The 18,311-nt window shown below is 32.3% G+C and overlaps 1 protein-coding gene and 1 long non-coding RNA gene across 9 annotated transcripts in view; one reads left to right on the forward strand and one right to left on the reverse strand.

Moving 5' to 3' along the window:
• The window catches only part of LOC140446788 (uncharacterized), a 31,706-nt gene extending 18,931 nt beyond the window's left edge, over positions 1–12,775 (reverse strand). The window contains exon 1 of the long non-coding RNA XR_011951498.1: positions 12,650–12,775. This is a non-coding gene — a long non-coding RNA (uncharacterized lncRNA). The remainder of the gene's footprint in view (positions 1–12,649) is intronic.
• Positions 1–18,311, forward strand: part of Dh31 (diuretic hormone class 2) — a 710,452-nt gene that overhangs the window by 337,999 nt on the left and 354,142 nt on the right. For 2 of the 8 annotated variants that reach the window (XM_072537475.1, XM_072537476.1), the window contains one exon: positions 17,801–17,828. The exons of the other annotated variants lie outside the window; for them this stretch is intronic. The gene's annotated coding sequence lies outside the window, so the exon portion shown is untranslated. The remainder of the gene's footprint in view (positions 1–17,800; positions 17,829–18,311) is intronic. 8 annotated transcript variants of the gene reach the window in all.

The raw sequence follows: 18,311 nt of genomic DNA on the forward strand, positions 1-18,311 counted from the left end.
TAAGCGGTATCTTTATTTTTACACTTTAATATGTCGTCGAAGGCTCGAAAAATACTCGGCTTACTTGTTAAAAATACAGTATTGGATTCTAAAAATATTCTTAATTAGAATAATATATAATTCAACTAAGAAATCTAATCATGAAGTGAATATTTAAAATTTTACATGATATTTAACTGAGCATTGTCCCAATTCCTCTTTTGATTTTAGTTATTAAGTGAAAATAGTTTCATTTTTGAAATCCAGAAGAATGTTAACATGGAGGTTAAAATAGTAACGGAACCAGTGGATAGCTTCGTTAGATCACTTGAAGCAGCTGTAATAGTAAGTACTTAGTACTCTATTACAGAAATCTCAGTTTGCAAACATACAACACTTAGTACCTTATGATGACACTGACGTTAGTTTATTTGAAAATGAAGATGTTGTTACTAGATGCTTAACTACGGAGGAAGGACATTGTCTTATTCAGTCTTCATCAAACAGTTCATCATCGTCAACTTCATCTTCGAACTGATCCGATAGTTCGTATTCGGGCTCGTATTCGGCTTCGTCCAATAGTTCGCTATCACCAGAAAAAGGAAACCTATTAACCCATATTACTAGAAAGGTAACTGTTGATGAACTGGACATTGTGTTATTATTTATGGCTGTTGATAGTTATTATAGATAATTTATACTATTAAATTATGTTGATCTTTTACGCAGTAAATCGTCGTACCAGGGAATTAAAAAAGGTTTAAAATTACTACACTTTCCCTCTATGTACCAATAAAAGCGATGTTGACTTAAGCAATACAGATTCACCATTCATTAACATTGAACCTGAAGGACGGACAAACTACTTTTTTTCGGCAGATTCCTATCGTTCTTCTGATTATTATACTCCAAAAAAGGCACACAAACGAACTAAAATGCTTCCCAAACAGAATAAACTTAAGCGCATGCGTAATACAGGAAACTCATATGTATCCATGTCGAAAAAGGAAGACTATTCCAGCTAGGTGTCTTAAAGAACCATGCACAGAAAAATGTATACTTAAATGCCCTACAAAGATTACTATAGACTGCAGATACGAGCTTTTTAATAAATTTTGGAATTTAGGTGATTTAGGTAAAAAAGAGCATATATATATAAGTACCAGTATGATTGACATTTAGCCTAAATACAAATATAGCAATGCTCAGAGGCCCAGGCACAACAACAAAGCATTTTATTTTATATGTATGTAAATAATACGACGATTAGAGTTTGTAAAACTTCTTACACGGCTACGCACTATATCTCCGATAGCATGATATTTACGGATAAAAATGGGTAAAATAAACAACAACGATTTTTCGCAAACTAATTTAAAAGGCAGACATGAAAGTCATAAAAAAAATTAGTTTAGAATCACGAGCTACAATCATTGAGCACATTTAATCTAAAATCAATCCTTAAAAGTGAATCTCACTACCTTCGAGCTTATACAACAAAGGAATATATTGATGGCAGCAAAAATATCAAAGATTTGTTTAATGATTGTAAATAAAAATAAAAAAAATGATAATAGCGACGCAGGCAATGATAGTAAAGATTATAAAATGTTTACACCGGAATTTATTCTCTAATTTTTTTCAACCAAAAAAGAATCAATGTGATCTATGCACCTCGTATAGTAATTCTAACGCTGAACAAAAGAAGGACCAAAAATATCAAAGTAGTTGAGTTTGATTTAGAAGCGGTGTTGCAATGCTCACGAGGTAAATTTTCTTCCTTTTACTCTAAGTCCAAGCAACCCATTTACGGCCAAAGGTGCGTATGTCTCCGGGGGCGTGTCAGGCAGAAGCTGACAGCCGTGCCGGACGCATTTAGAAATTCGGAGAAATACTTGGAAATTCCAAGTTTGGGCAAATCCGAATTTCTAATTGACTCGATGCAGGGAAATTCCACTTTTGCTACGTAAAACAAAGGATTTGTTTTATATAAAAGCAGATGGAATTTCTCTCATCAGTCAGTCGACCTCTCATCAGTCTCTTCTACTGTAGACCTAGTCGGTGCTATTATTGTACCTACTAAGTTATTGTTTTATTTCTGATTTCCTATATACCATTTTTATTTTAGCATTATTGTATATTCAGACCTTTTCAGGTTAGAATATTGCATTGATCTATATTTGTTCATGTACTGATTGTTTGATTGTTTATTTTTCTTGTATTTTGTGTCTAAGTTGTTCTTTCGTAAGTTAAGAACACTTAGAAATATTTATCTTGCTTTTTGTATTTTATATTTTGATTTGTACTTTGTCTAAGTAGTTCTTTCCGGTAAGTCAAAGAACTCTTAGAAATATTTCTCTGAATATTTGACTTGTTATTTGAATTGTTTGCCTAAGCCGTTCTTTTCCGGTAAGTCAAAAGAACACTTAGAAATATTTTCATAATCATTGTTGCATTATTATTTCCGATATTTTATCTAAGATATTTTCTTCCTTAAGTTAAGAAAATACTTAATACATTTGTCTCTTTCACTTTCTATTTTATGCTAAGTTGTTTCTGCCGTAAGTCAAGAAACACTTAGCAATATTTCCACATCTTTTCTATATTTGATCTTTCTTATTTTCTATTATAAGTCGTTCTTCCGTAAGTCAAGAAACACTTATTTGTGCATTTATTTTACTATATTTGATTCTCTTGTTTATTTTCTGTTCTAAGTTGTTTCTTCCGTAAGTCAAGAACACTTAGACATATTTCTATAATCTATTTCATTTTTGCATTTCTCGTTTTATATTTTGAGTATTGTATTTTTCCACTCTAAGTCGTTTCTTCCGTAAGTCAAGAAACACTTAGAAATATTTCCATATTTTACTCTCACATTTACATATTTCATTTATCTATATTTCTGTCCTAAGTTGTTTCTTAAGTCAAGGAACACTTAGAAACATTTTTCTTTGCATTATATTTTTATACCATTTAGTTTACTTGTTTACTAAGTTATTCCTTCCGTAAGTCAAGGAATACTTAGATCATTTTTACCTATCTGTTTTCCATTTTTGCTCTGTTACTTTGTAACTGTTCCTTGGAACCGTTACCTATAACAGATATTTGTCACTGGAACTGTTATTTATAACAGCGGTGGTATTTAACCTTTCTACCAGCGACAAACCAAAGATGGTGAATACCCGATCCAATTCCGGGGATAGGAAGAAGCCCGAAGAGCCGGCGATGGGTCCTACAGGCCCAAATGCCCCCTCTCGGCAACACGTAAACGCAACCTTTATTGTTAATTTTTTTTTGGCCCGAAAATAATTTTTTTAATGTTTTCTTTTTATTGAAGTAACATCTCAATAGATTGAGGTATACCTATAGTATCATTTTTCTTTTGACAAAAATATTACTTTTTAAATATTTTAAGATTATTATAATTTTGCATAATTTAATGTTTATGCACATTTTTCCGATACTAATTATAAAATTTTTCCGATACTAATTATAAACTTAATTCATATTTTGTATTCTATAATTATAAAAATATGTTGAAATTTTTATTATTCTAAAAACTTATTCATTCATACTTTAAAAATAAGGTCTATAATTGCATGTTTATATTACGATGGATTCGTATACGCACCTTTGGCCGAAACCATATTATATTTTTTTCGTAGACTAAACAATCTGAAATAACGATCTCGTCAATAGTCAATACACTTCATTCACTATTTATAAAATTGCTGTATGCTGTAAACGTTATCTTTGCTTTTTTCTTGACTTAAATCAGTTTGAAAGTTTCCTTGTGTTTATTTGTTTTATATTCCATATAAGTTGAAATGAGGTAAGCTAAATTACTATCATATGAATGCGTGTATATAGTAGTAGTAGTGCATTTTTTTGTTTATTTTAGTAAATTCTCGAAATATGAAATGAAGAGGGCACTAACTACTAAAGAGATAATGGCTTTGTTAGAAGAAGACTCAGACTGTGAAAATGCTGACTCACTTGATGTGGTTTATGTGCCGCCGGAAACAGATGAAATTTCCGATGTAGAAGACATTGATGATAATATTATTGGTACATAGAGAATAAAAACAGATATTGCAGGTACATATGAAATACAAGTGAATGGGAATTCTGACGATTCTGATGATGATATTCCTCTGAACCACAGATCAAAACGTCCAAAGAAAGAACCAGGCAAAAGTAATAAATCCAAATTTGTCCCAAGTTGGGTAAAAACAGATACTCCTTCGTACTCGGCAGTAATTCAACATCAGTCTGATCGATATTTAGAAAATATAAAAGCCAACCATGGAGGCAAGTCACCTATTGAAGTTTTTTTTTTTGATAAAGAAGTAAGTGAGAGCATTCGATATTTTACAAATATTTATGCATCGCAGAATAACCGTCACGATTTTGAAATGAATGATACAGATTTAAAAAAATTTATTGGCATATGTATATTATCTGGTTATCCTCTACCTCAAGTTGATATGTATTGGTCGACGGATGAGGATAAAGAAGTGCACATTGTAAGAGAAAGCATGAGCCGACATAGATTTCGTTCAATCAAACAAAACATACATTTGTCAGATAACACCTTACTGAATAAAAATGATAAATTTGCAAAATTGTCACCAATTTTTCTAAATAATTAACCGAAAGTTTGCACAATTTGGAGTCTTTGCAAAAAATCTTTTCATTGACGAGGAAATGGTTCCATATTTCGGGCGACATTCGTGCAAAATGTTCATTCGTGGAAAACCTGTTAGATTTGGTTTTAAACTATGGTGTTTATGTTCTGATACTGGTTATTTGTTCAAATTTATTCCATATGGCGGAAAAACTGAGAAAACAGATAATAGTTTTAGCTTAGGAACGGCAGTTGTTTTAAATTTACTTTCGGTAGTTAAAAACCCACAGCAACATAAGGTTTTTTTCGACAACTTCTTTACGTCATATGCTCTTTTTGGACTATTGAAAGAAAAAGGATTCTTTGCAACAGGAACAGTAAGGGAAAATCGCACTGCTAAGTGTCCTGTAGAAGAAAACAAAATTATGAAAAAAAAAAGGAAAGAGGTTCATATACATGTGCATTCGATTCCAATTTAGAAGTTTTGGTGACAAGATGAAACGATAATTCAGTAGTGACTGTAGTGACAAATACATGTGACGTGTTACCCCTTATGCAAACTAAACGTTATAACCGTAAAGAACACAAAGAAATTCTTATCCCTCAGCCTAATGTAATTCACCAATATAACCAATACATAGGTGGAGTGGATTTGATAATGGCAATGCGAATTACCGTATTAAAATAAGAGGAAATAAGTGGTGGTAGCCGTTGTTTACTAACATGATTGACAGTATGGTGGTCAATAGTTGGAAAATTTTTAAAATTGCGAATGATTCTAAAATTTCCCAACTGGAGTTTCGTTCGAGATTGGTTCTTAACTTACTAAAATATAGTGGACATGCAGAGAATAGTGAAGAAACCGCTACATCATTGTTAAACTCAGTATATGGACGTCCATCGAAATTTGCTTTACCAGATGAAACTAGATTCGACAATATTGGCCACATTATAAAAAGAGACGATAATAGTGGAAGAAGAAAATGTCGGATGTGCAAAAGTAATACTATTTATTTATGTAAAAAGTGTACAGTGCATCTACACCCCGAATGTTTCGAAAATTTTCATCTTAAAATTTAATTTACAGTTAAGATACAATATGTTCCTTTGTTAAAAATTGTATGCGTATTCAGCCAAAGGTGTGTATACGCACCAACCTGTTTTTCCTTTCATGGGGAAAAAAAATCTTTTTGGTTGTAAATTAGTCTTAATTTATGTGTTTTTAATCCAATCTAATAAATCAATTGTCAAATTTCTCTTTGTTTATTGTCTCGGCCCTTAGGGGTTAATTGCTACAATTTAACTTTAACCAAATTAACACCACAGGAATTTAAGGTAGCCTACAAAAATGTACATTTCTATTTTTGGTCGGAGAGTGAGGCTAAACGTGGGGCTATAAAAATCGGATCATATGCATGGGCATATCTGAAAGCTATAACTGATCTTTTTCTTCTTCTTTTTCGTGCGACTAGGATAACTCCTGTTTGTCTGCCTCTTATTCTGTTTCAGTCGTTGTTGACTGTACATTATCTTTCCACCTTTTTGGCGGCCTTCCAACGGGTCTTCTGCTATACGGCTTGTTATTTTTACAGATGTTCGCTAATCTATCAGGTCCCATTCTGTTTACATGTTCGTTCCAGTTTTTTTTCTTGTTTTTCGTCACCTGTTAATATTTTGAATTTTGCATTGTTCGCGTATACTTCTGTTGGTTTGTCTGTCTCTTAATGATATGCCCGCTATTGATCTTAATACTTTCATTTCGATATTGTTGTTTCGTCTTTCTTGTATCGGCCCTTGTCTCCTCTGCATATGTTAAGATCGGTCTTACTGTTGTCTTATATTCTTTCATTTTGCTTTCCGTGGTCAGATATTTGTTTCTCCATATGGTTTCTCGGAGCGACCACTTACTATTTCTGCTTTTGATGCTTGCCATGTGGTTTCTGTTCTTATATCCCTGTCACTAGTGATCTCTACTCCTAGGTAATTGAATTTCATTACTTGTTCTACAATTTTGCCGTCTATTTCTAGTTTGCATCTACGCGGCTCTTCACTGATCCTGATCACTATATATTTAGTTTTTTTCTACTGATATTCTTATATTAAATTTGTTTGCTGTGATATTGAAGGTTTGGAACTACCTTTGTAGGTCATCTTCGTTATCAGCAATTAGTACTGCATCATCGGCATAGCATAGTATCGTCATTTTATGCGCTCCCATGTGGTATCCGTGTCGTTTTCTTACTTCGTGAATTACTTAATTCATCACCATATTGAATAATAATGGGCTGAGCGAGTCTCCTTGGCGGATTCCTCCTTTTAGTTCTATGCATTCTGTTTCCTCTATTGGCATTATAACCCTGGTCTTGTTGTTCTTTTTAATTTCATTAATTGTCCATATTAACTGATGCTCTATTTGTTCAGCTTGTAATAAATTTAAGATGTCATTTCGGTTAACCCTGTCAAAAGCAGTTTTTAAATCTACAAAGCACATGTATGCTGGTTTTCCATATTCAATAGACTTCTCTATTATTTATTGTCTGATAATAAAAATTGCGTCTATGGTGCTGCGGTTTTTCCGGAAGCCTTGTTGTTCATCTGCCATGTTCGCTTTTTCCTCGATTTTATCTTTTATGACTGCCGTTAACAATTTTATTGTACTATTCATCAGGCTAATGCCTCTATAATTTTCAGGATTTCTCGAGTCTCCCTTTTTAAGTATTGGTAGCAGGAGACTTTCATTCCATTCCCCTGGTACTACTCCGGTATTTATTATATCGACGAACAATTTTAGGAGCCAGAGCAGTTCATTGTTTATCTTATCAGGACCAGGTGCTTTTCTGTTTTTTAATTTTTTTATTCGTTCTTGTAGCTCTTCTTCTCATATTAGTACTCTATCGTAAGTTTCATTAATGATTCTTTTTCTGTTCTCTTCATCTCCTTCTCCATATAATTTCGTGAAATGCTCAGTCCATTGTGCCTCCGTGATGTTATCTACGCGTACAGATTTATTCATTTCTGTTTTTTGTCTCCTTATCATCTTCCACACCTTTTTCTGGGATCCATAGAGGTAGTATTCCATATCTTTGGTAAAAATTTCTCCCGGTGTTCTTTTTTGATGTTATTTATTTCTTGGTTTACTCTATTCCTGATTCTCAGTTAGTCTTCTCGTGCCTCCGGTGTCTTCACCCCTTTGTATGTTAGGAAAGCTTGTTTCTTTTCATTTTTTAGTGCTTTCACCATTTCGTCGTACCAAGGAGTTTTGTGTGGTGTAGGCCTATGTAGACAGCTACATAGGTTAACACATCCTGATAACAAAAGGGATTCTCTTTTGTTACTCAGAAGTATACTATCTGACAATTCTTACCCTACATATCTCATAAATAAATACCTTTTTTCAACAAGTTTTGGGTCTTCTATTGATGATTTACCTAATGGTGATCAACTTAGAATGATTTCTAATAATATTATGAACAACAGTACTCTACTTTCTCCTAACATTGCAACTTCCACCACCCATTACTCTTTACTACCCTATTTCCCATATGTTACTGAAAAGCTTATTAAATTGTACAAACAGAACAATATCCCGGTTAAGATTGCTATCAATAATGCTAAGACTGTCAGGAACTTGTTTTCTAAAATTAAAACACCTCTTTCCTTTTTGGAACAAGTGAATGTAGTCTATCACATACCCTGTTCTGAATGTGATGCATGTTATATTGGTCAGACCGGCCGTTCCCTTAAAGGACGCCTTACTTCACATCGTAGTGACATTAAACTTTCTAAACATACTTGTGCCCTTGCAGAACATACAATCAACACCAAACATACTGTGAATTTTGATGATGTTAGAATTCTCTGTTACGTTCTCTAACCTTAATAAGAGACAGTTTATAGAGATGTGTCATATTTTGAAACAACCTAATGCATTAAATAAGAGAACTGATATCAGCAACTTAAGCCAAATTTACCATGCACTAATACTACAAAATTGATTCTTCCGTATTCTACTTTTAAATTATTGGTTTCTTCTTCAACTTCTTTTATTATATCATAACATTTATGTTGGCATCTACAAAACTTTTCCTTCAATCTCACCAGCTGATTGTCAGTTCTGACATTCGAGCTTTCAAATACTTTATTTTGTATGATATGATCATAACAGTCAAGATCCCTAGCCTTGCCGTTGTTAATATAACATTTCAAAATTGACAATTACATTTTTTGATAGATTTTAGAATCAATCAATGTTTTCAAAAGTTAAATTAAAAAAATTAATATAAAATTACTTAAATTGGGAATCTTCCGGCGTTCTATGTTTCTGTGTTTTTGCTGATTTATTTATTAGATTAATTTTTGATGTTTCTTCACAATAATAACATCTTAATGCTACAGATCTTTTAAAGGTAAGATCATTTACTTAATTGTTTTTCATATTAGATGTATCGCTAATAACACTCTTTTAGATGAACTGATGATGCCCATTGGACAGTGGGCGAAACGTCTTCAATAAATAGATAAAGTAGCACAAATCTTTTCTTTTTTATCTCCAAATTGACCGAAAATATCCCATTCAATTACGAGTGCACTTTATATATCATCATCATCATCATCATCATGTGCAGCTTTATCAACCGTTTCCAATTACGGTGCAGCCTCCCTTATTTCAATGTTATTCTATGTTCTTATTATTATTCGACGATGTCTTAGTTATTCGTTGTTCTAATAATTTGCGCTCATTTGCGCCCATATTTTTCTATCTTGTGCTATTCGAGACCACGTTGTTCCTGTTAATTTTCTTATATCATAATCCCATCTGAGATTCGGGCGCCTCTTTGGTCTCTTAGCGTTCCTGGGGTACCACATAGTTGTTCTAGTGGTCCATCTGTTATCTGTTCTTCTTGCCATATGTCCTGCCCATTGCCATTTCAGGGATTTTATTCTTTGGATTACATCAGTCACCTGGGTTTGCCTCCGTATCCATTCAATTCTTTTACGATCCCTCTTTGTTATCCCTAGCATACATCTTTCCATTGCTCTTTGAGTTACTTGAAGTTTTGACGTTATTTCTCTCTTTAATATCCAAGCTTCACATCCATATGTCAAGACGGGTAATATGCATTGATCAAATACTCTCTTCTTGAGGTATAGTGGCATTTTGGACTTGAAGACTATGGAATTTTGTCCGAATGCTGACCACGCTTGTTTTATTCGTCTGTTGATTTCTGGAAGTAGTGATCCCGATTTATGTATGAGCTGTCCCAGGTATATGTATTCATCTACTACTTCTAGCGAGGTTTCATTAATTTTTATTTCCACGTTGGCGATCAGATCATTGCACATTATTTTAGTCTTTGCTAGGTTCATTTTTAGGCCTACCTCATTGCTGGCTGTATTAAGTTTATTAATTTGTAGTTGTAATTCTTCAGGACTTCTAGCAATTAGAATGATGTCATCAGCGAATCTAAGATGGTTTAGGTATTCTCCATCTATACATAGACCTTGGTTGTTCCAGTCTAATTTCCGGAAGATATTTTCTAAGGTTGCAGTGAAGAGCTTAGGGGATATGGTGTCTCCTTGTCGGACTCCTTTCTGAGTGGGAAATTCTGGGGTATTTTCATATATGCTTACTCTAGCTGTGGCCTCTTTGTATATATTTGCTAGCGTTTCGACATATGGTTTATCTACTCCTTGGTCGACAAGAGCTTCTATGACTGCTCTTGGGTATACGGAGTCAAATGCCTTCTCGAAGTCTATGAATGCTAGCGCCAGTGGTAGATCATATTCTTTTGTTCTGCTCATTACTTCTCTTAATGTTTGAATATGATCCATTGTGCTAAAGCCACTTCTAAAGCCTGCTTGCTCTCGAGGTTGTGCAGCGTCAAGTGTGTTCTGTATTCTGTTGTTAATGATAATGTCACTTTATATATATATATATATATATATATATATATATATATATATATATATATATATATATATATATATATATGTATAGGTGATATATTCTGAGGTATCGTGGCATTTCTCCTGCTAGTACTTGAAGGCTTCTTATTGGAGTAGTTCTAAAGGCTCCAAAGATTAGTCGTAGAGATGTGGTTTTTTAGTTGATTTTTATTTGCTGTTTCATAACAGATGCATCCGTATTTGAGTTTGCTTCTTATTAATGTCTGATATAAATTTAGAAGAATTTTAGTATCTGAACCCCATCTATGATGGGATAAAACTCTTAGTAAGTTTATTCTTTGTTGACAGGATTTGATCAAATTGTTGATATGTGAAGTCCATGTGAGTTGTGAGTTAAATATTACACCCAAAAATTTGATTTCGCGGAATTGTTTAAGAGAATAACCATTTAGATACATGTTTAAGTTGTATTCTACTCTTCTTTTGTCAAACATTATTACTTTAGTCTTCTTAGTTGAAGAAGTTAAACCAGTCTCTAAAGACCACATTTCTAAGCTCTTTAATGTTCTCTGTAAAATTTGCGTAGCTAATTCTATATTTTTACTTTTAACATACATTACTAGATCACGAGCAAAAAGATTAGCTTTTACGGGAAGCTTTATATGGTTTGTTATATTATTTATTGCGATTAAGAGTAATCGTGGACTTAGGGCAGATCCTTGAGGAATTCCATTATGGAGTAATTTCGATGTTGGCATGAATCCATTCGTTTTTACTTGTATGGACCTGTTTTAAAGAAAGTTTTTGGTGAAAGCGAGAAAGTTACCATATATTTTCCAGTTTTTCTTAATTTTGAGGATATAATGCGTCCATGTTGTGTCGAAAGCTTTTTTAATGTCAAAAAATATTGCGATTACTTTTTGTTGATTTGTAAATGCTTTATGAATTTCGGATTCTAGTGCAACAATGTTATCAGCTGTTGATCTGTCTGAACGGTATCCGCTTTGTATTGGAGTAAACAGTTTTTTCTTTTCCAAGTGCCATTTCAGTATTTTACTCAATATTCTCTCCAGTGCTTTGCAAATGTTACTGGTGAGAGATATTGGACGATAGGAGGATGGTAAGTTTTTTGGTTTATTAATTTTTAAAAAAGGAATTATAATTGCTTGACGAAATATTGAAGGAAACGTTTTATTTGTGTAAATATTGTTAAAGATGTCAACTAAAATTTTCTTTACTGTTTCAGGTAGTTTCTCAATACATATTGTTGATATATCATGAGATCCTGAAGAAGTTTTTTTAGCATTGCCTAGGCTTTAGTTTAACTCGTCTAGTGTAATCGATATATTGAGAGGACATCAAATATCTTCTATTTTGATTTGTGACAATTCGGTTTTTTCTTTGTGTTTTAAGATGGTAGAGTTGTATTGAACATTATTCGATTATTTCTGATCGGATCTGAAATTTATCGACACTACTAATGAGTACCTTTTTTCAAGTCATTTTTTCAGTGGTTTATTTTTCGAGTATAAGTCAATACCGCAATGAGTCTAAATAGTTCACCTACATAAAACTGCAATATTTAAAATTGTTTCGACTATGTCTACATTGTGACATTATATTTTTTATCAAAGAGTGAAATAAAGACGAACTTTTTTTATAAAATTAATTTAAACGTATTGCAGTTTAAAAATATAATAATGTGGAACAACAATATAATAATGCATTGATTACACTTCCTACTTTTGGAATGGCTCTAAATCATTTTTATATTTTTTTTATAAGAAAATTAAATTGTCTATAAAATATTATCAAACTTTAAATGCATTTTTACGTGAAATTTTGAATTCTTTCTGTTTCTGAATAAAGGTGCGTGTGTCTTTACTTAATAACGTTTGTGCTAAGTTCCATGCGTGGAAAACAATGATGCTAGATAAAAAGCATGTGCTTTTTAGCTGCATAGACCATGCTGCATATTTTGCATCAAAATGTGATATTTTGAAATACTGTTGAAAGAAAAATTGCAAAGTAAGTGGTTCGAAAACGCGCCATTCGGAAGAAATGCGTTAGTAGTAGCCAAAATGTTTAAATATAATATCTATTAAAAATCTACGTATTAAAAATGCATATCGATACCTGATAGCGCTAAAAACACTAGGGTGTAGATACAATACAGTTGAAATGACATCATTGAAACTGTATCTTTATGTCAATACAACAACTAGAACTGAAGTATTTCTGATACTTGTTACTTGTGTTTATGGCAATGGGTGTTTTTCATTTTTAACCTGTACCTAATTAAGTTTATAATTACGCTTACGCATATCCACTAATTATATCGTTTTTAATTAAATTTAATTGGAACTCAATGAAAAAACATTAAGTTTTATTTTTTAACGTAATTGTAAAAGCGAGGACTAGCGATACTAGTCTTTTGACAAAGAAAAATAGACACAAAATACACACAACGCAAAAGTCTAAGGATATTTTAATAATTTGACAATACCAATGACAGAAATTTCTTCATCTTCTTCTTCTACTTCTTGGAGATCTTTCGATCTGTTTAATTCTGAAGCTGCCTCTGGTTAATTTCCTGGGGGGTAGATTGCCAACTATCTAGATAATCGAGATATCGAGATAATTTTTGGAAGTCTATTCTCATCCATTCCTCTTACATGACTGTACCACATCCTTTTACGCTGCCTTCCCCATCTTACAATATCTTGAATTTTGCACTGCTCTCTAACGTTTGTATTTCTCACCCTGTCTCTTCTTGTTTTGCCCACTATTGTTCTTAGGGTTTTTATCTCAGCAACCCTTAGCATCTTTTTCGTTTTGTTGGTATCTTCGCGCACTTCTATGCCTTATGTTATGATCGGTCCTATGCAAGTCTTGTAGATTCTAATTTTACTATCTGTGCGCATATACGGATTTGGCCAGACTATCTCCCGCAGACATCCCGACAATGCAGATGCTTTGTTGATCTGACTCCTTAGGTCCTTTACTGGGTCGTGTGTGCTTGATATATCTATGCTCAGATATCTGAATTGCATCACCTGTTCTATGGGGTTGTTCTCAACCACTAACTTACATCTGAGCGGATCTTTTGCTATTGTCATACATTTAGTTTTGTTGGTAGAAATGGTCATATTTAGTTAGCGGCTTATTTGAAAGAACTGAAATAGCTGTCTCTGAAGATCATCTTCTGATTCGGCAATAATTGCTGCATCATCTGCGTAACACACTATACCAATTCTTTTGTTGCCCATTCTTAATCCGAGATTGAGAGATGTTACTTTGTTTATAATTTTGCCCATGAGTAGGTTAAACAAGAAGGGGCTTAAACTGTCACCTTGTCTAATTCCTCCCGGTGTTAGAATATTTTCAGTGAATTGGTCTCCTGCTCTAACTTTGGTTACATTGTTGTTATTTAGGTTATGGACTATCTTTGTTATGTTGGTCGGCGTTTTATTTTCTATTAATATATTTAGAATGTCTCCCAGGCAAACCCTGTCAAACGCCTTCGTCAGATCAATGAAGCAAATATAGCTTTTTCTTTTATTTGTTTTATTATGAATACTGCATCTCTTATAGACTGCCCTCTTGTAAAACCTTGTTGTTCTTCAGCATTAGTGATTTGCCTTTCCAATTTGTCCTTAAGAATACTTGTGAAAAGTTTCATCGTTGTATTTAAGAGGGTTATTCTTCTGTAGTTTTGTGGGCAAGTTTTTGTCTTTTTTTTAAATATGGGGATTGTGATGCTCTTATGCCATTCCTCTTTCTGTGTCGTTTAAGATTTTGTTAAATAGTTGTGACAATTTACTTGCAAGTTCAGGGCCTGCATATTTTAAGAGTTCATTGGGTATACTATCTGTTCCAGGTGATTTTCTGTTTTTTAGCTTTCTGATCTTTGCTTCTACCTCTTCGTCCTTGATTATAGCACTTATATCTGCTTCGTATTCGTTAATATTTAGCGTTTCTTCAGCATTATATAGCTCCTTAAAATGCTGTTGCTATGTCTCTATCGGTACACCCGTGGTCTGTACGAACTCGTTAACTGTTTTTTTTTTCTGTTTCGAAGCATTTTCTATACTTTCTCTTGGGCACCATATAGGTCGTAGTCCGTGTCGCTGGTCAATTTAGCCCAATGTTCTCTTTTGATTGATTTTATTCTTGCGTTTACTTCGTTTCTTACTTGGACATATTCTGCGAGAGCTTCTTCCGATTGTGTGCTTTTATATCTCAGGTAGCATTTGCGTTTTAATTCAGAGAGTTCTTTTACCTCTTGATAAAACCACGGTTTGGTGTGGTTTATCGCCCTCGTGTTAATTTTCCGCTTTCCAATTGCTTCTTCTGCTGCTTGGTTGATGCATTTCCTTATTTTTTGTCAAGTATCTTCTACTCCCCATTCTGGTTGTAACTCGATCTCTTTTGGTTTGCTGGTAATCCTGTTCTCATACAGGAGTTTTGTACTCTCTGTTGCTAGTGACTCTATATTGTGTTTTTTGATTAGCATTAAGGGTTTTCTCTTTCGTTGCGGACGTTCTAGTAGCATCTTGCATAAAACAAGGTTGTAATCGGTCCCTTGGTCACAAGCACTTGTGACGGCGTTATTACTCAGTTTGTGATTATAAAATCTATCATTGATCGCTGGCCTCGATTATTGCTAAAAGTGTATTTATGTTGGTCTTTATGAGGAATGTATGTGTTGTTTAAAAGTGTATTTATGTTGGTCTTTATGAGGAATGTATGTGTTGTTGATTCTCATTTCATTTCTAGCGCAAAAGTCTATTAGTGCTCGCCGTTTTCATTAATTATTTCTTCGTTGTACATTTGTTTTATACCTGGTATGACATCGTTTCCAAACCAACGTGGTGGCCATACTATATTTTAAGTTTATATTTCGTATTTTTGGCATCTTATGTCGGTATGTGAAACATGGGTGATTTGCAATATATTTTTTTTGTTCCAATTTTCTGTTTTTTTTTGCAATTTATGGTTTTTAACATATTAAACAACAGTTTAAACTACAAATTTTGTATTTCTTTTTTTAAGTTGATTACAGATAAACAAAATACGTCTATTTATAAAAATATCCCTAGACTTTTGCGTTGTGTGTATATAGCAATGCGTGGAAATTACTACACAATATGGAGGGTATACCCATAGCAAATATTTACAGTTACTTAAATCAATAAATGAAAAAAATTAATTATTCAGATCGTTAAAAACTCATTCCGATGATAATAATTTAGAGAATAGGTACAAAATAAATAAAAACAATGTAGCAGAATGTATTCTACAATTTATCTACATATTCTAAATGTATTGTAGTAAAAACAAGCTAAAAACGCTTATACAGAAGGGCTAATAAATGCTAACAAAATTTGCCAAAAAACTTATGAAGATGTGTAAATGAGCTCTGTGGAAAAACAACTTCAAAAACAAACATAAAACTGATAAAAACACAAAATAATGAAATATTAACTAATAAAACAGGCATATCAAATTAATTTGTAGACTACTATACCGATTTGAGAAAACGATATGCAGAAATGATTCCGGAGCCAACTGAATTTCGAGAAAATATATTGGAAATTAATAATACTATGTACCTATTTCCAACGACTGAAAATAAGGTAGAAGAAATAATAAAATCTTTAAAAAATAAAAAGTCACCAGGACATAATTATATTAGATCCGAAACTTCAAAGAAATAACGAAACAGATTACAAAACCCTTAACATACATAATAAATACATGTTTTAATTTAGGCATTTTTCCAGATATTTTAAAAACTGGAATTATTAAACCACTATTCAAATCTGGCAAAAAAATATATTGTCAAAATTATAGGCATATCACCCTAATCTCAAACATAGGCAAAATATTAGAAAAATTAAGATAAGACTTGTTGCAAATTTTTTAAAAAATTTCATTATACTACCTGAATGTCAGTATGAATTTCAAGAAGGAAAATCTACTGAAGATGCAATCTGTGCTCTAACAGCTAACATCTACAAACCTTTTGATAATACAAGACCAGCTTTTTGTATATCATTTTTTTGTATCAAAGGCATTTAACACTGTTTCACATAAAATATTGCCAGTAGTTTCGGCAAAATCGTAAAAAATGCGTCAATTTTTTTTTCTTCAACGCCCTGTATCTTGAAAACGGATGGCGTTACAAAAATTTTTTACTTAACAAACCCCAATTATTTTTCAGTTTTTTACCTACACTAGAGACGGGGTTACCTTTTTTTGAAACACCCTGTATAAATAAATAAATTATATTTTGTCTTATTTGTTCGTAAATTGTATTGTGTAGGTATATTTGAGTTTAAAAATAATTTGCACATTTTAAAATTTCAAATGCAATTTTTTTTATACCAAAATATATTTAAATAATTTTATTTAAATTTTCCCACCAAAATTAAATTTTGAAGTTCCCGCGTAATTTCCCGCTTGAATTAGTTCCGATGCAAATCTTTTGGAGCGCTGAATTTCATAAGTAACTGAAGTATTGTCGTGAAGCATCTAGAGGTAGGTGATTTGTGGTTACAGCCTTCTATCTCTAATTTTTTTTTGGGAATAACTTGTCTATTGAACTTACCTTGACCTTCACACAATTTTCGACATATTATTCATTATGATGCTATGCAAACCAATATTTAAAAACTTATGTAATTTTTTTTACAGTCTTCAATAAATTTCTTCTTTCATTATGAATCTTAATTCATCAATTTTTTGATAATTGAATAATCTTAATTTTCTACTGAGATTGTTACCTTTGACAAGCCATTTAAAAGGCTGGCATTCCAACAAATGATCGGTTTTTGACACCCGTACCATAAAAATTTTTTTTAATGTGTCCAGTATACAGTGTTTTTTTCTTTGTATTTTTTGAATGGAAAAAAATGTGTAAAAGAACCAGCTTAAAAAGAAAATTTACATATATTTTACCAAATGCGATCTCTCCTAATAATGATACTTTAAATAGTTGACGCAAGTGAAACATTGTAAACTTTAAATTAGGTTATATCATTGTTCTATTGAAGCATAGCTCTGAAGATGGCTTTGTAGGCCAAAAGAGCTCAGCTAGAAATAAATGTTTACCCACTTCAAAAAACCTTTTCTTTTTTCATTATTTGATTTAATATTAAAATGCCACAGAAAAGTAACTTCCAAATAATATTTACAGATATAATATAATAAATAATTTTTATATTTAATTTACAAAGGTTGATCTTACTTTGGCAGTTGATTAATTAATCTTCTTTATTTCAGGTGAGTGCAACTACAAAGATTATTGTAGGTAAGATGTAATTGTTTATTAGTAAGTTTTCACTAATGCTTTCTTCATAATTATTAAAGGTGTAATCTATAAAATTAAATTCTAAGAATATTACACCATTAGTTTAAACGCGCTTTTTGTCAAATTCTCTGAAACTATTTTCTAAATGTAAAATTCAATCAATAGTTTGACTTGTAACTTTCTCTTTTTTTATTTACATTTTCGTACTCGGTAACTATGGACACTCGCACTGTTACGATTACAAACAACATTAGCCAACTTCTGTCTCAATCTAAATAGGCATACTCATCCAACTAAAATATGAGACAGAAATAAGAAAATTACAAAAAATAAAAATCTGTATGTGCACGACGAAACTATTGTCGAAAATTTGTTTCATAAAATAGCTCCTTGCTATGTTCCTTCACCTATAATCTCACTAAAGGTAAATTTAAATCACATTTTTTGTCATCTCCTATTAGTATCAATAAACTTATTGCTAAT

The sequence above is a fragment of the Diabrotica undecimpunctata genome, chromosome 7 (assembly GCF_040954645.1).
Source record: "Diabrotica undecimpunctata isolate CICGRU chromosome 7, icDiaUnde3, whole genome shotgun sequence".
NCBI lineage: Eukaryota > Metazoa > Arthropoda > Insecta > Coleoptera > Chrysomelidae > Diabrotica > Diabrotica undecimpunctata.